The 24,960-nt window shown below is 34.3% G+C and overlaps 1 protein-coding gene and 1 long non-coding RNA gene across 3 annotated transcripts in view; both read left to right on the top strand.

Annotated features, from left to right (window-relative positions):
• LOC135845344 (uncharacterized) overlaps positions 1-24,960 on the top strand; it is a 426,634-nt gene that overhangs the window by 87,772 nt on the left and 313,902 nt on the right. The window lies entirely within an intron of this gene.
• LOC135845346 (uncharacterized) lies at positions 21,410-24,068 on the top strand. 2 transcript variants are annotated; one of them, XR_010558731.1, is made up of 3 exons: positions 21,500-21,725; positions 21,835-21,958; positions 22,077-24,068. It is a non-coding gene; the product is annotated as an uncharacterized LOC135845346 (long non-coding RNA). The 2 variants fall into 2 exon arrangements; XR_010558730.1 differs by lacking the exon at positions 22,077-24,068 and having other exon boundaries at positions 21,410-21,725; positions 21,835-22,042.

Genomic DNA, 24,960 nt, shown 5'->3' with positions numbered 1-24,960 from the left:
ATTTTTCAAAATTTTGCGCCCTTCCTTCATTTGGACACATACTAGTATCATTTCATTTTTTAATATTTTTTGAGATGAAGTGGTTTGTTTCTTCTCAAAATTACCAATAATTTAACTATAGTAACAGAGGTGGACGGGGTCGAATGAAAGCCTCTGGTGGATGCACCGAATGGATCCCTCGAAATGTTATCCCCTCCCCTTTAGAATTTTCCTCTTTCCATTTTTCTCTGGTTTGGATACTTGAATGCGATAGCTGTGCAACTGATTTTGGTTTTAGCTTTTTATTCAATTTCCTAAAAAATAAGTCGAACTGACTGGAACAAAACTAGAGGTTTTTCGATAGGGGTGGAGGGAGAGTGGTTGAAAATTTGCCGATTGGTATGGGGAAAAAATTTCAATTTTCTCGAATAGCGGACAAAAAATCATCTAAGGAAAACCTCGAAGTATATCGCAAGAAAAAATTTCAAGTTCTGAAATTAAATGATTAATTTTTCAATTTTTGGAAAATTGTTGAAAATTCAAATTTGGTTTATTAGTCCAAGAGCTATACCCACTGCGATTGCCCTGAAATAACTGAAAGTTGGGACTGGTCTCAAAAGTTAGTATACATACCCCTATTTTAAAAGCACTCGGTCTGCCAATCCGCAGCTGCTGCTTTAAAGCTCAGCGAAAGCTCAAAAGTTCACAATTTTTCTGAACTTTTGCCTGAGAAAACTGATGGCTCAAATTGGTGCCAAATTATAGCATTTTTCGCGCTGAATCCGAATATGTAGGTCTGCCGACTCTAAAGTGCTGCCAAAGCCCCGCCAGGCTGGTTTAAAGGGGGGTCAAATTTCGCAAATTTCATCTTTTTGGGCTAAATTCGCATAAAAAGCTATAAAATCGATTTAAAAATGATTTTCAAGCAGTTTAACGAAATGCTCTAAGGGTAAGATAATTTTTAGATGCCAAAATTTTTCAAAATTTTCATTTTTTGGGGGGTGAGGCATAAGGGGGGTGTTGAAAAATTCACCAAATATGGCCTTGTGATACATCAAAATATATGTTTTTTGGGCCGCGGAATTCGATTATGGCAATATTTTTCACATCACCCGGTCCCCCGACCCGCAGCTGCTGCTTTAAAGTTCAGTAAAAGCTCGAAAGTTCACAATTTCTCTGAACTTTTGCCCGAGAAAACTGATAGCTCAAATTGATGCCAAATTATAGCATTTTTCGCGCTGAATCCGAATATATACGTCTGCCGACCCTAAAGTGCTGCCAAAGCCCCGCCAGACCGGTTCAAAGGAGGAGTAAATTTGGTAAATTTCAAGTTGAGCTGTCACTGAACTTAAAAGCAGCAGCTGCGGGTCGGGGGACCGGGTGATGTGAAAAATATTGCCATAATCGAATTCCGCGGCCCAAAAAACATATATTTTGATGTATCACAAGGCCATATTTGGTGAATTTTTCAACACCCCCCTTATGCCTCACCCCCCAAAATATGAAAATTTTGAAAAATTTTGGCATCTAAAAATTATCTTACCTTTAGAGCATTTCGTTAAACTGCTTGAAAATCATTTTTAAATCGATTTTATAGCTTTTTATGCGAATTTAGCCCAAAAAGATGAAATTTGCGAAATTTGACCCCCCTTTAAACCAGCCTGGCGGGGCTTTGGCAGCACTTTAGGGTCGGCAGACCTACATATTCGGATTCAGCGCGAAAAATGCTATAATTTGGCACCAATTTGAGCCATCAGTTTTCTCAGGCAAAAGTTCAGAAAAATTGTGAACTTTTGAGCTTTCGCTGAGCTTTAAAGCAGCAGCTGCGGATTGGCAGACCGAGTGCTTTTAAAATAGGGGTATGTATACTAACTTTTGAGACCAGTCCCAACTTTCAGTTATTTCAGGGCAATCGCAGTGGGTATAGCTCTTGGACTATAATACACTACTCTCATGAATCGAAGGTACCTACTAAAAAATTCATTTTTCGATTTTTGCCAAATTTTTGAACATTTTTTAAAGGTTTATTTCTCGTGAAAAAGAAAATAAATCAAAATTTAATCTGATTTTCATAGCACAGAAGGCTGAAATTTGGCTAGTACGCCATTTCTGATCTCCCGAGACGATTGATGATAGTTTCGAACCGTTCTGGAGACTCCAGCAAATTTTCGTGTTCTTCAGGTTTTCCAAAAAAAAAAAAAAAAACTCTAATTAGGATAAAAAGAAATTAGGCATCTACTCGTATCAAATCAGATTACCATCTTTATGGCCCTTCTGATTTATTAAGGCATAAGTAGGTATATTTTGAAAATATTTTTGTGCCAATTCAAATCCAAATTTTTTACCAGCAATTAGTTAAGGTGATATTTATGGGGAAAAAATGAAAAATGTATCAAAATCCTCTAAAAACTTTGAAAACGCTTCAAAAGCATCTCCAATTGATTCGAGAGGTCCAGAATATGGCCAATTTTCAGCCTTTTATGTCAATTTGAACAACTTTCTTCCATATGAAACGGACCAATTTTATATTTTTAAAGATCATGGTACAATTTCCAGAATCCATTATCCCGACCGGACATTTCCCCGAATGGTTATTTCTTCGAACATTCATTTTCCTGAATCTCTTTCCCCCGAATCCGATTCCACTAATTAAAGTTACCCGAACTCCCGAATGTTTTTTTTTTCAATTCGTATAAATGCAGCCAATCACTTCATCGTATTTTATGTAGGTATAGATTTTCCCTTCAGAATAAGAAACTTGCCTGGTTTTTGAAAATTCCAGATAATGTTCTCGATCCAAAATCTTGTAAATTTTTCCAAAATATGAGTGGATTAAGAACCTACGTACTTTGTGGTCGAATGCATAAAAATTGTTTCGATCGTTTTTTGATATGTTTTTAGAAGTTTTCCAGGTGTTGAGACGATCAAAAATGGCCTGATTTTTGCTTCATAATTTTATTGAACATTTTAAAACGAAAAATATTTTTTCGGAACCAGAAAAGAATGCATCACACTTGATTGAAAAATTGAAATTAATTTAAAAAAACGCCCCGAGTCGTTTTCATATTTGTTTTTCTGGAGCTATAAGAGAAAAATGTCGATCGGAGTTTCTTTTCTATGATTTTTTTAGGCACCTCTTAATTAAAGACCAAAGAAAGAGGGTTGGGTTGAGATGTTCAAAATTTTTGGACTTGTTTACAACCTGACAGCAACGTGTAAATCTAATTATGTTCCATCAGATCTAATTAAATTTGAGCGGATTCAATTAAATCTGGTTAGATCGCAGGTTTGATCGGACTAGATCTGACCGGATCACATCACATCCAATTATTTTCCCCTGGAAAATTACTGAAAAAAATTTTCAACCTTTTTTTTTTTTTTTTTTTTTTTTTATCAAATTTTGTGAATTCGGGGGAAATGGAATTCTGGGAAACAGGATTCGAGGGATTGGGTATTCGGGGAAATGTCCGTTTGAAATATTAAATTTGGAAGAATGCCCGGAAACCATTTTTAAAAATTCACCAAAGATCGAAAAATGAATTACAGCGTCTGAAATTTTCGCTGATGGTGTATTTATTGTAGGATCCCCTCTCGATTCCCTTTAGTTTAATTAAAACATTTTTGTGGAGTTGGGATACTTTTTTGTGAGACTAAACTTGTTAAAATTACATTAAAACAATTAAAAATTTTCAAAAAATGTCAAAATTCTCAGAATTTTGTGCAAAATTTTGTGAAAATTGCGCAAAATTTTGTGAAAATTGCGCAAATTATGAAAAATTACCAACAAATCGCATAAAATTGGTTGGCAACTTCGCGAAGTATTATGAAAACTAAGTATAAAATAGGTGATTGAGCATGAAAATGACTAAAAATTGTCAAAGCTTGGTGAAATTTCGTAAAGTTGTGGTGAATATAAAAACAATTGCTTGAAACATTGTTCAAGTTGATCAGTAAGTAGGTACTTATCTCAAAATTCGAGTGAAATTCAAAAGTAGGTATCTAAGAATGTCAACTACATAATGAAGAGAACGATGAGCAAAAAATGATTCGTGAACGTGATTTACCTATGGCTGTTAATTGTTATGAATCCTGAGTCAGGTATCACAGCTACCAAAAAATCTTGTCTGAAAAAATTGATTCAGTTGCAAATTTTTGATAAAAAAATGAATTCGATCTCGTCGCACAGTGGTCCCTGAGAATTTCTATGCGGCCAAAATTCCAAAAAATGAAAGATTATGCCAACACAAAACAATAGTCTCATCGTGTTCGTAACCCTTCCAGACATCTAGTATCGCATGTGTCAACCATCTGAACATCGAATTCGTTGCTGTTGCAACGCGGAAAGGGGGAGGTTTCTACCATCACGCCAGTTCTACGATTATGTGCATGTTTTTAAACATTCGCGCAACGTGTTATAAATGTGCTAGTGAAAAACGTGTTTATATCAATTGATAGCATTTTTTCCGCTGATTCCAAATCTGTATTCGTTTTTATGTTTCGAAGCATTTCAAGCCGCGCAATTGCGCTTTTAAAGTGATTAGAATTTTTGACATTTCATTTCTACATAAGTATGCTTACAAAAAATGTATGGAATTTCTTGGAAAAATTAAGAGCATACATTTCATCCTTAGTATATGTATTTTGACTACCAATCGTCACTTTTTGCTACGAGCTGCTACCTTGGACGAAATCGTCACAAATACGTTCGAAATTGAGCTGAAAAAGTTTAAATTTGCAATTTTCTCAGAAATCTTGTTTCTGCTATAGCTTCATGTGAAGGCAGGATAGGCTCTCGTTATGACTTGACTGTTTTACACCCGTCTGCGGTTTGTTGTTGCATTGCCGACGCGATTAGCGATCTGTATCACGTTGAAACGGCTAGTTATGAAGCTGCCCTCGCGGGGTACTGTCTAGTGCGACAGATTGTGGACCGGGTGGTTGAGGGTTCGAATCTCGGATGGTTCTATTATTTTTTTATGATGAAACGATGTTTTTTTTGGTAAACTTTGGTTTAGCAGCGGTGAATTTAAAAAAAAAATTATCCAATGTGAATATCAATGCTGATTTTTTTCCAATTATTAAAAATGAATTATAACAAGTTTTGATAAGACATTTAATTTTTTTGTTATTACGTATCATTTTTCAACGATTATAGGCTATTAAATGGGAAATATTTCTGTCCAATATATTGAACAAAATAGCATAATTGAAGCAAAAATGAATTAATATGGCAGCAATGTAACATTCAAACTGCCGAAGAGTGTAAAACAGTGACGTCATAACTACAGCCAATCCGAATTGGCTGTAATTATTATTGGTAGAAGAGAATTAAATTGACCCGAGTGAAGCTAGGGTAAAAGCGTTTGAAAATTCGTAATTCAAAAAATAGAACATCAAATTTAATGTATAAGAATTCGGTTATTCTGATCTCTAATTTTCAAAAATTTTATCAATAGTTTCTTGAAATTGTAAGCATGAGAAATGGATTTAAATTTGCCAAAGCGAAGCGAGAACAAAAGCTTTCAAAATTTGCAATTTCAAGAAGCAAAACAGCAGCAATTTTGATGTGAAATGTTACAACAATTTGATCCGAGCAAAGCGAGAGCAAAAGATTTTGAAAAAAAAGAATTTTGAGAACTGACCAGTGATTTTTTTGGTAAATTCAACGATTTTGCCGACAAATTCCGAATTTTCATCAGGTTTTGTACTGGAATTTGGATACAATTTCAGACACGCTTCCAGATTTCCTACTAGAGTGGCCCAAAAGTCAGTATTCCAATTTTTCTCTGCAATTTTCCATCGATGTAATTTTTTCATAGGGCGCTTCTTTTTGTCTCCAGATTGATTTTAATGAAACTCTGTTCGCAAATTTTTCGTCTCAAATTTGCAAACAGAGTTTCATTAAAACCAATCTGGAGACAAAAAGAAGCGTCCTACTAAAAAATTACATGGAGGAAAATTGCAGAGAATTAAATTTCTAATCCATCTAATGTCGTTAGTTTTTTCTAGGATTCTTAGTTTTTGATTTTTTTACAAAAAACTGAAACGCGAAAATCGGAATACAGAAACGATGATATAAGGCTCAAAAACATGCATTATGATATCCTACTTGATTTTTTTGATAATTTTGATATTTTACCCCATACCCTAGAAGCCCCATTGAAGTTTTGAGTAAAATGGTTCCCGGAAACGTATTCAGAAGGTTCGAAAACATAGATTTTGATATGTCACATCATTTTTTTGAGAATTTTCATATTTTGCTCCCCCCTCCAGAAGCCCCCTTGAAGTTTTGAGTAAAATGGTTCCCGGAAACGTATTCAGAAGGTTCGAAAACATAGATTTTGATATGTCACATCATTTTTTTGAAAATTTTGATATTTTTCTCCCCCCCTCCAGAAGCCCCCTTGAAGTTTTGAGTAAAATGGTTCCCGGAAACGTATTCAGAAGGTTTGAAAACATAGATTTTGATATGTCACATCATTTTTTTGAAAATTTTGATATTTTGCTCCCCCCTCCAGAAGCCCCCTTGAAGTTTTGAGTAAAATGGTTCCCGGAAACGTATTCAGAAGGTTCGAAAACATAGATTTTGATATGTCACATCATTTTTTTGAAAATTTTGAAATTTCACTCCCCCCTCCAGGTGCTTCCTCAAGGTTTAGAGCCAAAATGACTCCAAAAATGAATTCAGCGCCTTTGAAAACCCCCATACTGTGAATTTCAGAATTTTGGCCGGATAGAAATTTTCAGGGACCACTGTGCGTCGGTGGATCCACCATTTTTATGCAATTGAAACTTTCGTCTAAAAATTCAGAAAACTGACCAAGGAGCTGAAATTTCAATTAGCAGGGTAATCTATTCTGATATTCATCTTGGAGCTTTGGTCCTATTCAAAGCTAATTGATTAAGCAATTAGTTGGTAAGTTTGGAAGTTCCCTCTGTTAGATTGATTTTAACTCCCACTTTTTTTTTGTGGAACTTGGGACCATTACCTACATGAGACAAAGACGATGCTCCATCAGGAAAAAAACACTTACACCAAGCCTGGGTGAGATTAAAGAGGCATTAATTTCAGTATACCTATTAGTCGCCGAGACTACATGGCGGCACACTTTGTACATGTACAACAATCCGGTACTTTTTTGCTTTAGAAATGATCCCTAGTAGCTTGTACGTATAGGTACTATGTATGTATGTACTCGTAGACTACACGAGTGGGAATGGGTACGTGACGCAGGGCGCAACCCCTCGTCGCTTATGAGTAATTAAACTGTACTCTGGTGTAATTTCTTTTCACCCGTATTTGCCTTTGGGCTTTATCTTTTCGCGACTATCTGTCCAATGCATCTGTGCTGCCTTTAGCTACCTGATAACTTGGAACAAATTCGAAAACGTGCCACGTCCGCCTGTAGGCTTTGTGCTGTGTAAAGTCTTTCTCTACGTAGTATACTTACTACAACAGAATATATACGCATATACGAGATGGTAATTAGGAATTTTACACGCACAGCTTCAAGTACCTCTACCATATTCAACCCCTTGAGCCTTTTGATCGTATAAGCCGCCAATTTGAATGAGGAGGTTTTCTTTTATTCGCGCAATGTGTAAACTAATTTCTATATACGAGTACATGGATGTGCAGCAATGCGTGTAGCTTTACCAAAGGCGAATATTCTTTTTTGTCGTGCCCCCCCCCCATACACACACCGAGTATGAGTTGGCAATCGAAGTTCTCCTACTTGTGTGATGAAAAGCGAACGAATAAGTATCACGATGACTCTGTATGCGCAATAGCGTGTACCGTGTATAATTAAAAATCATACGTAATTACGATAAAACCAACATGAAGACTGAAAAGTTTACATGCGTGGGTACTAAAAAGACTACGTAGAATTTGATTTTGGCGTAGGTACCTCTACCTACCTATATACCTACAGCAAATGTGCCAAAAAGTTACATCAAATACCTATCCATATTACGACGACCCGACGCAGCAACGTTAAATACATAGAAAAGCTGAAACGGAAGGTAACAAAGAAAGCAGAAAGGAGAAGCTGATCAACTTGCATATATTTCAGTACCTAGACCTGGGCCACCACGTGTTCAATGTGCACGAAATCACGCGATATCTTTTACTTATTAGCGTTATAGTTTTTAGTAGCAGAGTAAGGGTCGGCGAGCTTATATATTTAACACGGACAAAAGGGATACACACGATGCGATGTGAGGGTAAATGGCGTAAATCAGAGTTTTTATAAGGTGGCACCTCACTCACACCGCGGTAGTGTATGAAGTTTGTTTGCCTTATGAATTTACCTACCTATAATACGTACTATACGATGATGATGACGGCGTGGTAAATGGTAAATGTACACCTACGATAGACTATAAAACTTTTCGCGCATCATTTTCATCGTGCCGTAATAACGTCAATGGAAAAGGTGGCAAATTACTAGGTTGTGTGGATTTACGGGTACCCTCTGTATGTAATTAGAGGCGAGTTAGAGGGTTCGTGAAAGCATTATAGGTATCTACATACCATATAGTATTTGGATTAGGTAAATCATACCGAGGGTCGTCGCAGGTCGAAACAGAAACACAACGAGAGATGTATTTGTAGGTATGTACTTAATCTATACGAGCTTGGTCATAATATTTAATGGAGTAGTGATGAAATTTTGACGACAATAAAGGGTTTTTAAGGGCTTGGGTAAGTCTAAAGAAAATCGAAGAAATTGCATTTTTTTTAAAAATTTGTGATGTAATTATGCAATCATCTGATGAGACGAGCATTCCCCCCCCCCTCAAAATGGCGCTGTAAGTGGGAGCTACCATTTAAAATTCTGAAAAAATTTCCATAGATGTACCTTTTGATGCTTTTTCAAAATATATAATTTTCGAGATGGGATTTTTTGATGGATGGGAAGCACCCCCTCACCCAAATTTGAGCAAAACTTTTAAAAAAATCTGGGGCATGTGATATATCGAAATTACGTTCGATTTTTATTTATTTTATTTTATTTGAAATCATAGGTACTCACTTCAACCTTTTACGTTATTTCATGAGTTCAAAAATAGGTAGGTAATAATTTAAGAATTCCCTTGCTCACAATAGCGAAAAAACGTTTGGGGGGGGAGGGATCATGCTTCAACGAGTTTTGAAAAAAAAAAAAAAGATGTTTTAAATTCACTCAAAATATATAGAGGAGACAGTATGATGAAAGTACATACATAGGTATTTGAGATTCTGCGTCGATCTTGCTATTGCCGTCAAAATCCAAGTGCACTTTTAGAGTTCTAGTGAGCGATTGAAAATTTGCAAATCGGTTTGTTTTTTTTAATAGTTGGTTATGAAAATATTTTCTTTGCAAATGTTTCGCTATAATGAAGAAAAAACATCGAAAGATATATTTCTGAAACTGAGGAAATGTTTTGGGACGCAGTGACGCCAATATTTTAGGTTTCAAAAAATCGAGAAAAATTGCAAAAAATTCCTAAATTGTGGGTAATTGTTCGAAATTGGCAATAACAAATTAAAAACAATAGCATAGAATGGACGCAGAATCTCAAATAATTTCATTTGGGACTGAGTCGTCATTTTTCTCAAAACAAATTAGGTACAGGGGCTTCAGTGAAAAAACACAGTTTTTTCGAAAACACCCCCAACTTTGAGAGCCCATGTTTTCCTTTTAGAGGCACTTGTAGAGCTAGAATTTTTCTGTGCAACTTTCAACTCTAAATGACGGTTTTTGCTGTAATTTATAATAATTCACAGTATTTTCCCCATTATTTCGCGATCCACCCATCTATGTACTGGGTAGGTATACTTCTTGTGTTTTCAATGTACTTGGTAGGTAACTCACATAAAAATTAAATGGTCGACACCAAAAAGAAACCTTTCTGATAGTTTTGAGTTAGATACTACATATGTACTTGAAAAATACTTACTTGTAATTCAAGAAAATCTTGATTAAGAACTTGCATGGCGTTAATTGCGCTATAATGAAGCATTTTTCACAAAAAATTCAATTTTTGGGCAACCCCTTTCCACAATGTGACCGTTAGGAGGATCCAACTGCAAATCAAACTTCATATATTCGTGTTCAGCTAGTTTGATTCATATGATAACGATACCATATTGTCAATCTACTTTCGCCCCAAAATTTGTGAGAGGGGTTGCCTATGGCCCCAAAATTGGAGTTTCAAGAAGTTGGTTGGTTTTCTATTGTTTTTGGAGGCCAGAAGGCAAAATTACAGATCGCTTTTTTTTGGTGGTGATGTGACCCAAAAAACACAATTTTGAGTGTTTTTTGAGTTTTTGAAAATGGTCCACCTGGAGGGAAAATTTGAAAAAAAAAATACCAATTATAGTACTCATGCTGATATGTTTCCGAAAAAAATTCATGTGCTTGAATTAGGTTTGAAGATACGGCAGCTTCAAATTTTCTTTTGTCAATATCTTCCCCCTGGGGAGCCAACAACTTTTGAAAAAATTTACGTTGCTAGAATCATATCTTCTTCAAGTACATATTTTTGAGTGAATACGGACTTTTTTTCAAAACTCGTTGAAGCATGATCCCCCCCCCCAAAAAACGTTTTTTCGCTATTGTGAGCAAGGGAATTGGGGTGGGGGAATTTTTTTTGGCTCCAACATTTTTTTTAAAGGTACCCAACGATGTTTTATCAAAGTTTCAGAAATCTGAGGACAGGGGCATTTCACCTATTTTACTCAGGAATACCCTTTCAGCTATCTTGATACATACATATGTATAAGCAAAAATACTTCTGCGCGTGTAGTTTCACCATACGATCGCGCGGTATAAATGAATTTTCAATTACACATCACGCTGGACAACTTGGTTCTCTTCAATTTCGGCCATTTGTCCATATTTTTGGAGAAAAACGTAAAAAACGTGGTTTTTTGAGAGTTTTTTGAACTTTTGAGCTTGACCCACCACTCGAAATGGCCGGGTGATGATTTCTATAGAAAGTAGACCTAAAAATACATATTTGACGAAAAAATCGTTTTGGTATGTTTTTTCGTTCCGGAGTAATTTTTTTTTTTTTTTTTTTTTTTTATGTCGATTCAAAGTTTTCTTTTGTCCCTCCTTCTCCCCCCATGCGATGAAAAATTCTGAAAAAATTCAGGGAGGTACCCCCATGTATCCTCTAACTATATTCGTTTACAGAATAAATGTATCTAAATTTACTCGCTGATGCAGAATTTTTCCCCTGAAAAACGCGTTTTTTGGCCCCCCTGCCTGGGGGGGTGGGGCGGGGAGCGGGTTATGGGCCCAAAATCATTTTTGGGGGGTACTAAACATACCCTGTGAGTTTCATCGAAATCCGAGGTTAAGGGCAGTTTGCCTATCTTATCCGGGGGTACCCTTTCATTATAGGTGCAAATTCATTTTTCTGAAAAGTGATCAATTTAAAAAAAATTCCCATTTGGTACAAACCAATATAAAATGCACTTCTTGTGACCATTTTTACCTGAAATGAAAAACATTCAAAACAATCAAAACTGTTAACACTTTGTACATATGTACGAACTTTGCTCAAAAAAGGTGGAGTTTTCTGAGATGTACCCTTATAACTCCAACAACTTGCAATGTTGTAGGGATTTTGAGTTGGGCCATTTGCATTTTTTGTAAGATCTAGATACCTAATGTAACCAACTCAAAGTGTTATTTTTGGTTGAGGGGGGGTCATACAAACCCCAAAAATGCAAAAATGTCAAAATCAATTTTTTTTAGATGTAACCTTATTACTCCCAAGGTGCGATATGTATCAACATCTCAACAAAAAACTGCCACATTTCTCTGGATCCCCAGCCATAAGGGACTAACTTCCAATGAAGAGGCTGAGGAACTTGCGAAACAAGCAACAGAAAATATGTTGATCACCAAAGAATTAATACCATGTTACGATCTCCAAAACTGCGTTTTTTGGCCCCCCTGCCTGAGGGGGGTGGGGCGGGGAGCGGGTTATGGGCACAAAATCATTTTTTGGGGGTACTAAACATACCCTGTGAGTTTCATCGAAATCCGAGGTTAAGGGCATTTTGCCTATCTTATCCGGGGGGTACCCTTTAGTTTTTTTGAGAAAAACTCAAAAACTAAGCGCTCTAGAAAAAGACATTATGTCGATTGGAAATTTAATTCTCTACAGCTTTGTTAACATAAAAAATTTTTTTGACGCTTCCTTTCGCCTCCACATCAACTTTAATGAAAGGTTATAACTCAAAATGTTTTCCAAACATTTATGCTAAACGAAGGTAGGATACCAGATCTTTAAAATGAGGTGCTATTCATTCCTCACAATTAATTTTAAGTTGATAAACATAATGAATCAAGTTTTAAAAAAAAAGAAAATCACTCTCCTGTAAAATTTCACTTTTTTGAGATGTAACCTTATTGCTCCCAAGGTGCGATATATGAAGCAGATAGTGAATTTGGTCAACAAGTGGATTGTTGTTTTTGTTTTCCATGTTATCGATTATCTGTAGAGAACTAAGAGAGTCCACGTGGATCATCGACCTTTTATTCCCTAAAGGTCGATGACGTCGATCAAGAAATACGATTGATGAATATTGGTGATTAGTGATAATGCATGTTTGATTCTAAATAGTTCAGCAGTATATGAAGAACAGATTGGGTTGAGTGTACCATGAGTATTGACGATTGTGGATTATACAGGCATAACCAGTTCATTTGTGTTTTCGAACCATCAGTGGAAATTTTTGTGAAGTTTTTGTATTTTGTGTTAATAGTTTCAGCACAGATTCTTGAGAATGTTGTGTTGTCAATGTTGTGGATTTCGAATTGGTTTTTAATGAGATGTCGATTTTAGCTTCAACAAGCGTCCATGGTGGTAGTTTGATTGGATGGGGTAAAGTAAAAGTCGAAAAAAATGGTTTCATTCGCGTGACACATGAAATAGTGTTTTTGATATTGCTGAACACAATATGGCCTTAGTTTCCTCAAATTGACCTCACTCATGGCCCCCAGAACCTCCCCAAACAGGTAAAAATTGAACTTGGGCCGTGGATGGGGGTCATTGGGGTCCAATAAAAAATCTGACGTCATATTCGTGTTCAGCATCACCAAAAACATAAAATTCAATATATCACATGCCCCAGATTTTTTTGAAAGTTTTGCCCAACTTTGGTGGGGGGGGGTGCTCCCTCTTGATTAAAAGATCCCATCTCGGAAATAAAATATCGGCAATTCTTCATAATTTACGCAATTTTTACAAAATTTTGCACGAAATAAATTCTGAGAATTTTTTTGAAAATGTTTAAATTATTCGTTTTATGTCATTTCAACAAGTCTTTCAAAAAAGTATCCCAACTCCACAAAAACCTTTAAATTAAACTAAAGGGAATGGAAAGGGGATCCTACAATACTCCATCAGCAAAAATATCATAGTCTTGGCCTACGTGTCATAATATTAGAACCGGGGCGTCATAAGAGTTGAAGATATTTAAAGCTTCGAGACATATTCAATTTATGGCATGATATCAATACGAGTATCTGTGCATGAAGTTTTTCTAGTTTACCTATCTAAACATTTTTTTCTGCTGAAAATACCTAACGAGAGTAAAAGTATCGATGTGCTCGATTATTACGCATCCCCATATCGAGCTTATAGTGTTTGACTGTTTGCACCTTATCAAACATCCTTACATTGCAGATAGGTACTTATCTTTTTTGTCCCACAGACGTAAGATCTTTTCACGACAAGACGATACGATTGTCAATCGTGTTCCTATCTATAACCGTAAAAATACTTAGAAAGAAAGATACATGGAGGAAAAAAACATATTATTATACAGGTGTACGTTAACGTGCACACCTACTTATACATACTTATCTTAGCAGAATGGAAAGAAACCTGATTTAAAAAATATATAGGTAGGTATTGCAAGTCTTCTTTGCACTTTTATCGTCATCTTCGAAAATTGATTCGAAAATGGCGTAAATTCTTCGAAGACGACATTGACACGTGACCTTGGAAATTTACTAACGTTTCCATTTTCCTTGGGACCGCAGCAGCAGCAGCAGCAACGATGAGCTTTCACGCGCCAATTTTCCTCTAATATATATCGTACTTAGGATCCCTGAGCATTCGTCGTTTCGGTGCTGCGGTATCATTTACATCAATTAAAATTCTTCTTCGAGATGGTTCGTGTAATGCCAACGTTGTCATCTAGAAACCCCTGTAGACTATTTTTTATAGGTATTAGGTTATGTGGAATTTTACTCTCTGTACCGTATAGTTATTTACCCCTTCTTATTCGACATTTTAAATTATGAGTTGTGCGATACGAGTATTCTCGGATGGAAAAAATACTCGGTATACTAAGTATGCTACACCGAAACCTTAATTCGATATTCACCGAAAGAACCCCCTTCATCATCTTCTTCATCATCTCCATCTCACAAACGAAAACAAATCTCACGCATACTGGAGGGTGTTGTCTGTGTAAAATGATAGCATTAAAATGAAAGAAGAAGAAAAAAAAACACACAAATTACGGAAAGTTCGTCAAGTCGCGAGAACACGCTGCAGTGAAACTGAATCGTTTTCATGTGACAGTAATATTTCATCGTCTCTTCCAACCGCGTGAAAAATTTCATAGTAATAAAGAGTCCGAGAAGACGCGGTGCAATCTGCATCCCTTACATGCTGAGATTGTATTTTTAGAAGTACTCGACAAAGTATCCTTATAACTCGGTACTTATGGTCCCTGTGGGAATATCAGTCCCTAAAATAATACCGTAGTTTCTTACACAATATCTAAATTATTTCTTAAAATATTTTACGACTTTTCAAATTGTTACCACGGTTAACCCCTGTTTAAGTTCGTTCACCACGAATAATACATAGCGAAAATAAATCAACCGAAAGATACCCATATATTAACTCCGTACGAGAAGGGACAAAACTCTCGGTATTTGTTTTTATCGTCAATTTTACGCTGGGTTGAGAAAATTTTCAACGATAACGAGTATTTTTTTACAAGTCTGGTAAGAAGGTATCGTTTTGACGAGCGAGTCGGTGTCGTATTTTTCTCTGAAATGATGAAATATGTACGAAGAATATTCATCAGTACTGTAGTTGATGAAGTGGTTAGCTGGGTATATAATTTTCTTTCTGCTCTTTTGCAATACTGGAAAGTGGAAATATGACAAAATTACTTGTAAAATTCAATAGCTGATGAAATTGTTTGGGCATGAATAAAATCCAATTCGAAACCTATTTAAGTAAAAATTGAAACAAAAAACATTTGAAAGAAAATAAAAATCAATGTTTCATGCCACTGTTTATCAATTTGCCAGTTCCCCTCTCTGTGTAGTGTGTACCTTGTGACGATTGTCAGCATTACTAATCGATGATTCATTTTATTTTTTTGTTTCAGGTGAGTCCATATTTATTATTATTTCAAGATTGGAGGAATTCGATAATGAGAGTGAGTCAAAAGTTTATGATTTATGCAAAAATCTATCATCTGTGCCTATATTGGAATATTTACCATCAACGAGTAAGTGTTCGTCTAACGCTTTCAAGATATGCTGAAGAATTCGATTAGGTAACTCCATAAAAATTGTTGAAATTGTTGATGAGTTTCACGAAAATGTAGTTACATTTTTTTGAAGTATGAAAATTCATTGCGACGGTGATCAACTTGATGTGAAGCTAAAATGGGAAAAATTTTTATGACAGTTATTGAAAAAGGAGGATTTGCGATTTGGCCATTTTTTGGGCCCAAACAGTTATATGATCTGACCACTCTTAAAATGTTGCAATAAATGTTCCAAATATGTATGAATCCGAGGTTAGTTGGCCCAAAATGACCATTTTTGGGCTCCAGGGATTCCCAAAGTTGTGAATAAAAAAATAATTTTAGGAACCACTGAGCATTATTTTCCAAAACTTTTTGAGTGTGAAATATCTGTTTGAATCCAATTAACGTTATGCAGGTGATTTATCTAATTTCGACCATCGGGGGCAGAAATGGGGCCAAGGAGGAGGGGGAGAGATTGATTTATGGAAAATTTTGGAACCACCATTTTGAACCTTCCCCTTTGAACCTCGCTGAAACCTTTTTACAGTTGTTCATTAGTATCTGAAAGACTGCCATCTCACCAAATTTTGAGCTCAATAAAATTTTGCGCTGGAACTCAAAAATCCAATTTTACAATGTTTTGTAATTTCAATATTTTGGGAACCCCTGGAAAACTAGAAATCTGTGATTTGCGCCAAACGTAACGTTTTCAGGTGTATGTATACTTATTCGATAATCTAGATGAAAAAGTTAAATTAAGCTCCCTGTATATTCGTAATTTCGAACCCTTTTTTAGACCTTCCCACTTTAGTCACCCCTAATAAAGGCGTTTATGCATATTTTTTCAAATAAATTGAAGAATTTACATTTGAAACACACTAGCAAGTGTTCGACAATTTTTCATTCGAGTTTTCCTGTAACTTTCAAAATTGAGCTACTTGTATTTTGGGTCAAATTCTGAGATTTTACTCTTCGAAGAAACGTCGAAATCACGTGAAAATTCCAAAACTAGTTATAATAGATTTCGAGTAAAATATTAAAAATGTTGATGAAGCAGTTGAAAAGTGTTCAAAATTGGAATAAGAGTTTAACTGAACTTGCTTAAAATAAGGAATGAACTTCACGAAAATCTCTGAAATTGTCTTGAAAATTGCTCAAAGTTTCGATCAATTCCATTAAACTTGCCAGAAAATGATTAGGAACCTGATAAATTAATTTCTGCAGAAAAAAATGAAATTTGTTTTAAAAATTGCTCAAAATGTTGGTAAGTTTTGCCAAAATTTGTCGAAAAATTCTTTAACATGCAATAACATTGTACATATAACAATTTTTAAAAATTTCAACGTGTTTGTTTCGAAGTTCCTGAAATTATTGAATTATTGATGAACACAAATATCTTTAGAAAAGCTGTTTTGAAAAATCACTTAAAATGACGAAAAACATTGCAATACTTAGGGTAGGTACTGCCAAGAAATACTTTGAAAAGTAATGAATTTCATAAAAAAAATACCTAGAAAATGCTGATAAAACCTAATAAATGTTGTCGAAAATATTCATAAATTCTAAAAAATCGTTCAGTGTTTCAAAAAGTCTAAAAAATGGATACCAACCCAAGTTTTACAGAAATTGTCAGAAAATGGTTAAAACTTCAACAAATCTTGATGAAATTTTTGAAAATGTCTACAACGTTTGTAAACCAACTATTAAATTCCACAAGTCATCACAATTGTTTCAAAAATCGCTCAAAAAGTTGAAAAGTTTTTGCATTATTTGCCAAAAAATGCTGGAGATTTTGAATGTCATAAAAATTGTCTAAAATGAGGATAGGTAAGTGTTTGACAAATTTTCAAAATTGCGTAGAGAACTTCCTCAAAATATTAGTATTATTGACTAAATAATTGTTTAATTTGTTCAAAAATTGTTTAAAATCATCAAATTTTTGAAAATTTTGATAAAATTTACAAAAATTGTTGCAATTGTTTCAAAAAGTTTTCAAAGTGTTGAAAGGCTTACACCTCACAAAAAATTGCTGTAAAATGCTTAAAAACTTGGGTAAGTACGAAATAAAATTTCATAATTTCATAACATTATTAAAAATTGCTTTAAAAGTATTCCAAAGTTTATGTACTTATTTGACAAAATTGTTGTTGTTGTTGTTTTTTTTTGGGGTGTTTATAATTACAAGATTATTACACCCGTAGGGGGGGGGGGTTAGATTTGGTTTGTGAGGTTGGTGTTTTTTATTAGGGAGATGAATTTTTGTATTTCTGAGGGTTCGTCAGGGATAGTAGGTGGGTTTTCTTTTATCTGTAGTGTAAGTCTGTTTTGTTTTAGTTGGGGACAGTTGAAAAGTATGTTTCAAAGACTGTTCAAAACATGAGGAATGTTCAAAACGCTGCTGAAAAAAGCTCAAAACACTATAATTTTATAGAAAATTGTTCAAAGTGCTTGTTATCTTGAATAAAAATGGACTAAAATGTTGTTCCATTCCACAACAACTTTTGAAAATGCTGATAAAATTCACAAAAATTCTTCAAAGTATCAACAAATCTTTCGTTTTACAAAAATTATCATTAGGTAAATGAGGTAAATGCTTGAAAACTTGGTGAATGTTATAAAAAAAAATTGTTTAAAATGGATTAGTAGGTACCTACCAATTGATATTTTGGGAAACATTTTTAAATTGCATAAAAATTGCTCAAAATGTTGACATGTTTGGCAAAAATTGTTGGATTTGTTTCAAGAGCTGCTCAAAATATTAAAAACTTTCAGAAAAATGTAAGAAAAAACTTAAATTTCCATAAAATTGCTCGAAATGTTTTGTACTTGATCTTTGTAAAAATATTGTTAAATCAGCATCAAAATTACCTAAAATGTTGACTTTCGTAACGATTTTCCAAAATGCTGATGAATTTCACGAAAATATCAAAAATTGTTTCAAAAGTCACTTGAAAACTTTGACCAAATCTTTAGAAAATGGTTAAAAACGCTATCAAAATACATTAAAAAAATATTTGTAAGCCTGTAAAATTTGTTTGAAATGTTTACAAGTCTCACGAAATCCATTCTCGTGTTTGTACAAATTGCTCAAAATGTCAATCAGTTTCACAAAACTTATCTAGTGTGACAAAAATTGAAGAATTAGGCAATTCTAAAAAGTGTTCAAACTTCAATGAATTTCACAACAGTTGTCAGAAAAGCCCATGTTGAATTTTCGAATTGAAAGTCCAAGTGTAGAAAATGAGCTGAAGTGATGAGCTGTAATTAAAATTTAGGTAGTGTAAAAATGACCATCGATGAAATTTTTGGTGCTAATTTGAAATAAGTACATATATATCGTTCTTAAAATGGAAGTTCAATGGAAGAGGGTTCCTCTCCTCTTAGTTTGAGGGAAAATTTGAAAAAGAATTTTGAGGTTATGTGTTACAGAAATTTTTGTAGATGAGCATTGAACACAAATATTCTCTAATTTTTTTGATCTGGCCTTTTCCTTGCCCCTAATCCTGTTTATTAAAGGTCAAAATCTAAACTTTTTTTTGGTCGAATTTCTCGATATTTAGATTAGGTATTAATTTTTTTTGCTTGAAATTGAAGCAAGGTTAAAACGACTTACAATATTTTTAAACTGGAGCTCGTTGTGTAAAAACCTTGGAAAATTATTTATACATATTTTTTTAATTTTATGAGACTCAGAATTCTGTGATTTGACAGCATACAACCCAAGATTTATACCTGCATTTGCATTTAACTATAAAGTTTTCTATGGGCTTTATTATTTAGAGAAATAAAAGCAAAACCAGCTATAATTTCAACTAAGGTTCTTTATTTGTAAGGAAAGTTGAATCCAACTAACCTGTGGTTCACTCTTCTCGCCCAAGAAGGTAGAAAGGAGAACATCCCAGACATCATACGAATTCTTGTAGGTAACACATAAACACGAGGTGTTTATCCGAACAAAGTTTATATTTTTTTTTCGCATTCAATATCAGCATTGGTTTATTGTCCTTTAAAATGTAACCTGATGGAAAAACAGGTCGTGTAAAAACAATTTTAAAGCTCGGCGCGATTATTTGTTTTGTGTGCGAACGTGTGTACGATGTTTACGCGCAGCCAGAGAGAGGATCGTATTCCTACACTAGAAAGCACCTTTGACGAGTAGGTATCCGAGGTTTGTTCTTTTTTAAAAGCAATATCACGGTGACTAAAGCCGGATTTCGGCGCAAATTTTTAGACGACAAAATGTTTTCGTGTTTTTGTACCATTGAAATACTAACAAACATTCGACGACAACGACTGCGGGTACAAGTCGTGAAAATGTATCCTCGTTAAAAGGAAAAGGAAGAAAAACCATGGGCTGGTGCAGCAGTAGCAGTAAGCACTGTAAGCAGTAGGTTCAACTATACTTGGTAGAAAAGAAAAGGATACATTAAACTTCTCGTAGGTAGGTACATGGTTCCATTTTATGACGTAGCTAGGTATAAAGAAAGGCATGGAAAAGAAAAAAGCACCTCAAAGGGAAAATAGCTAATTTGTGTGAATCGGTGCGGCATCATCGCAGCACATACAATAGTATAGTGTATACTTTTAATTAAGCAAAAAAGTATCGTCGAGTAATTGCACTTTTTACTACTTTTTTTTCCCTCTCATTTCTTCACTCAACAACATTAACAAAATATATACCTACTTACTACCTAGATCTACTCTAAATACCTCTCGTATACCTACATAGGCTGTGTACGTTCGTCGAGAGTACTTATAGTTGATAAATACACCAAAGCTATTGTTGAATTTGAAACATGATTGAGTCATAGAATGGCCTTTGTAGATGGCAACAAATTGTGAAATTCCTTTACCCATTGAAGCTTTTAATATAATATTTTTTTGTACAACTAACCTAAGGTCGGAGACGAGACGCGGTGTCGAAAAAGGAAACCTTCTCGAGTCAACAAACCGGAAAAATTTCATCATTTTTATAAAACTCTGTACGCGTAGAATTTTTTCTCATATTTCGTTCGCCACTTGTATCCGCTCATGAGAAAAAAAATATCACTAAATGTGTTCGTCCAACTATGATATGTCGTGTTATGAAATGCTTAAAAACCAAAAAAAAAAAAAAAAAAAGAAATACGACCTCGTGTTCTGCTTGACTTTAGCTAATAATGGAAAAATAATATTGTAACGTACTTTTTTTCTCCCTCGAACACACATTCGTATGTGAGCATTTTGGTTGTCTTTTTCGTCTTTTTGCAGCATTCGGCGTGTCTTTTTTTTTTCATTCGGTTACTTTTTTTTTTCATTCTTCTTCGTCTCTAAATTTGATAAATCTTTTTGTTATCGTATTACAGATTTTTATACTTTTATGGTTCGAGATGTCAGAATTCGTTCGCGTACCGAGACAATGTTGGCAGTTTTTTTTTTTAGTTAATTTTTTTCACTTTTTTTTGGCTTTGGTTTTTGTTCTGGTTGGTTATTACTTCCACTTCTTATGGTATTGTTTCAATTGTGGAATTGAAAGGTCATAAGGTTAATCGTTTCGAGTTATTTGTGCTCGAATGGCCATCGTTGGTCCAATTTTCGAAGTTGGAATGATTGTTTCCGTGTTTTGTGACCGGATAAACATCATGTGAGTTTATATTTCCAAGGAGGAAAGGAGAAGACGAGCGAAGGATTGCTATAGTGAGGTCTGCGGAATCTATATATATGGTTGGTGGAATGTTATCACTTCAGTCCAACAATCAATCATGTGCTATCATTATTATCATTAGCTGTGACCAACCGAAACATTTAGTAGAAAACTTTCTTGGGGGTACTCGATATTTCTGGGCACCCTGTGTATAGTATATTCTGAGAGTATGTAATGTACTAAGCGATACGCACGTTCGCATATCATGAAATTGTAAATCTTGATATCAATTTTTAAAAATGATACGTTATCAAGTTATACATTACTATTCCTCTTGAATTCCACTCTACGTAGTTAATTTCTGTACCTATTGAAGACATTTAAACTGAAGTCGTTTTATGTACTGTATAGTGTTGTAGATACGTAATTTGAGTTTATAATTCTTGAGAAATGCCTTCGTCCTCATCGTTTTTTTTCCTTAAGTCTCTGTTGATCTCGAGAAATAAAAACGATTGGGATACTTACAGGTTCATTTTTGCTTCTGATTGGATGCGGGTGAGTTATTTTATTTATCAGCCAGTGAAACTGAATTTCCTACAGGTGCCTAGATAGGTACCTATTTTTAGTTTCCAACAGAATTTTGTATCTATTTGTGTTTGTGTAGATCTTCCGCAGCCGATTGAACGAAATGATACAAAAATTGGAAAGAAATCGTGAAAATGTGGAAAAAGATCGTGAATTGGAGCGCGAAAAGCATTAATTGTAAATCGTTAAATTATTAGACATGGGTTAGTACACTGTGAAAAATAAGTTCTTTTAATTAAAAATTTACTCTGAAAGACGTAGATAATAAACATTTTCCTGAAATGGTATTCTATTTAAGATTAAATTCGTCATTCTTCGCAGATAATAATGGAATCCCAAAAATGTTACCAACTCAGATAGCGAATCAGGTTAAAGAAAAAGGGATTAAAAGTGCATAGTTTTCTTCAGTGAGTTCTAGTTGTAGTACATAGTAATTAATACCGATTACTTTGATTTTACTGGAACAAGAAAAAGTCAGATGACTTGAAGAACGACGTTATTAATAATGTTTTGTTATGTAGCATCACCTTCTGAGTTGTTCAGATGACTCTTCTCTTACAGGTTATTGTTTACTAAAAACTGATTAATAATAGAGAAAAACTCGCTGTTTTGGTTGCTTGAGATGGACAAGAAGAGAATTACCATTTTAAATGCCAAACGAACATGTTTAAGAATATGTACCTCTACCTACCCTCTTTGATAGGGTGTACGTACCTTTTTTTGATCCCAGTCCCAAGGGTTTGTGGGTGTGGCAAGTTTATTTTTATACTGAAAAAAACATTTTTTTTTTTTGCAAAAATCAAGAACTTATTTTTCAGAAGAGAAAATAATTTTTCTTTATTTAAATTTACTTTTTTTTTTGAAATTAGGAGAACTGATTCAGTGGTTTGGGGTGGTTGAGAAAAAGCATGATTTCAATTTCACAAAATAAATATGCTATACCTACTAATTGAAATACCAACATTATTAATAAATCTGATTAATTATTTTATGAAATATTAAATAATTGTACATAGCTTGTTTACAAGTAGGTACATGATATACTGTAGGGTATTCATTTGAATTACACTGTTGTGGTATTATAAATGGATTTACATACTTCTCATTATGTTGGGCTATTGCATTATCGAGCACAAAGCACCGAGCAGATAGCCTATATCTCATCCACATCATCACTGTGTGCACTTTCCAAGTGCCTGTTGAGGTGATCTTTATGCACAAATGTTATTTTGCATTTTGGACATTAAATTTTGATTTAAAAATAAAAAAATAAATAGAAGATGAGTATCTTCAGTTATTCTGTTGCAATAATATAAATGGACTAACTTACTTACATCACTTAGGGTTCCTGCATATTTCACTGCACGGTTGGTAATTGTATAACCAAGTTATGTGAGTTGGACGTGGATGTCCTGTGAAAGAAGGGAGGGGAAAACTATTAGGATGGGTAGCTATTTTGACATTAATTCTCGATGGGTACCTATAGGCAGGGCTCGGATATCCTTTCCCTAAAAAAACCAAAATATGCGCTTAAATATTCCCCGAAAAATGCCAAAATATGCTTTAAAAAGTAAAAATATTCCCAAATTTTAGGGCATTGTTTTACAGGAAAAATCAATTCCTGTAGAATTTTACTAATATTGTTGTGTAATACCAAGCATTCACGAACATAAATGAAAAACAGACCATCCTTGGCCCTTCAAACCATATTAGTCTTCCAGTAAGGAGCCTCTGAAAGTTGAAAAAAATCAAAAAAAAATTTAGAATAAATCAAAATCAGGAAATTTTTTTAAATATCTTATTTTCATACTAGAATTGTTCTACATAACTTCCTTTTCAAGGAAAAACCTTCGTTGGACCTCCAAATCAGTGCATAAAGAAGGGGGCAGGAGGTCATGATTACCCAGAATGCCACTGGAAAAGGTGTAATATGATTTTTATTCTTACTTTTAGGACTCGAAAAGTAATTTAAAAACCGTCCCCCTTCGCATTTATAGCTTTTTTTCAAGAGAACACGTTATTTGGATAGCTGTAGGTTAGTCCGTTGCCCCTAAGATTACAAAAATTATCTATAGGTCATCTAAAAGGAAATCTGATGCAATCTACCTAGATAAAACTCATAAAAATAAGAATTCGATTAAATGCGTATTTAACGAGGAAAATAAGTTTGAATCATGGTTATCCAAATCATCACAGAATTTGTACATTAAATGATGCAAGATTAGTGCCCAGTGGCTTTAATTTCCAAGTGGAAAGAGCTACCAAATGGAAATTTTTTTTTAAATTGATCACTTTTTAGAAAAATGAATTTGCACATAATGAAATTTTAGTTTTTTGAGAAAAACTCAAAAACTAAGAACTCTAGAAAAAAAACTAAGGATATTATGTCGATTCGACATTTAATTGTCTACAACTTTGAAAACATGAAATTTTTTTTGAACGCTTCCTTTCGCCTCCAGATCAATTTTAATGAAAGGTTATAACTCAAAAAGTTTTCTAAACATTGAAATATTTCCTCCTTAAGATTTTATTTTTCAAAATGTTCTTATTCTAAATGAAGGTATGATCCTAGATCTTTAAAATGAGGTGCTATTCATTCCTCAATTAATTATAAGTTAATGAAACTAATGAATCAAGTTACATAAAAAAAAAATCACTCCTGTAAAATTTCACTTTTTTGAGATGTAACCTTACTTATTACTACCAAGGTGCGATATCAAAAAATCAGCCATTTTGGGCCGAAACTTTAAACTAACTAGCGACGTCCTTGCAATCTCGGAATCTTTGAAAATGGACTTAGTGATGCAGTTGAATAAGAAAACACACCTACAAGATACTGCAATAGATCTTGAATTCCAAAATATATTCATTTGAGGTTGAATAGTACTCATAAAAATAAGAATTCGATTAAATGCGTATTTAAGGAGGAAAATAAGTTTGAATGAAATCATCACAGAATTACATTAAAAATGATGCAATATTAGTGCCCAGTGGCTTTAATTTCTAAGTGGAAAGAGCCAGCTAGATGAATGAAGCGGCGTTGAGTAGCGTAAAATGAGAGCTTTCAAAAACAACCTTGTAAATTTTCAGGCCATACTCAGGATGTCCACAAATTGATAAACCGGTTTGGTCAAAAAATTCAAACTGGTTTTTATTGGCGCAATGTATACTATACTCCAAGGTGACAAAACTGTGACATGAATTT

This window comes from Planococcus citri, chromosome 4, assembly GCF_950023065.1.
Source record: "Planococcus citri chromosome 4, ihPlaCitr1.1, whole genome shotgun sequence".
In the NCBI taxonomy this organism is placed as follows: Eukaryota; Metazoa; Arthropoda; class Insecta; order Hemiptera; family Pseudococcidae; genus Planococcus; species Planococcus citri.
This window is presented reverse-complemented; position numbering and strand designations above follow the sequence as displayed.